The following is a 466-nucleotide window of genomic DNA, read 5'->3' as shown; positions in this document are numbered from 1 at the left end:
GGATCGATGAAGAGAACAATTCCCTGAGGACGCTGAGGGACTGATTTTAGATGTCAATCTGAGGTCCAGATGAGTGGCCCCCTGACAGGACAAATAAGGGTCTCCATGCCAGCCTTTAGTTGGTGACCATTCAGTGACACCATGAAGACCTTTAAGACCCCTGGATGGGCCTTTTCTTTCTCTCATCACAAGCAATAGCATATCTTATGAGACAATATATACCTTTAATATGCTCAGTATTTCAAGGCTTTCTTCCCCTTCCCCTTTGAACAGAGAGTTATAGATACTTGTACATGGGAAATAATGTTTTGGATAACAAGTGAGGAAACTGAAAAGGTTAAATTTAAAAAGGGGCAAATAATTGTGATATGTACCGAAAGTCCCATTAGCATTGCTAAAAGAAGGGAACCCTGTCTGCCTATATTAAATGACGATGAAACCTATTTTAGTGCTTTGTTTTGCTTAC

The 466-nt window shown here is 40.3% G+C and overlaps 1 non-coding gene across 1 annotated transcript; it reads left to right on the top strand.

Annotated features, from left to right (window-relative positions):
- Window positions 1-67, top strand: LOC147824772 (small nucleolar RNA SNORD109A). Its single transcript, XR_015441872.1, has one exon. It is a non-coding gene; the product is annotated as a small nucleolar RNA SNORD109A (small nucleolar RNA).
- Window positions 68-466: the final 399 nt, after the last annotated feature.

The sequence above is a fragment of the Heterocephalus glaber genome, unplaced genomic scaffold, assembly GCF_053883595.1.
Source record: "Heterocephalus glaber isolate CG9 unplaced genomic scaffold, H.glaber_assembly_v1.0 deba00001531, whole genome shotgun sequence".
Lineage (NCBI taxonomy): Eukaryota > Metazoa > Chordata > Mammalia > Rodentia > Bathyergidae > Heterocephalus > Heterocephalus glaber.
Note: the sequence above shows the minus strand (reverse complement) of the source record. Positions and strands in the feature narration are given on the sequence as shown.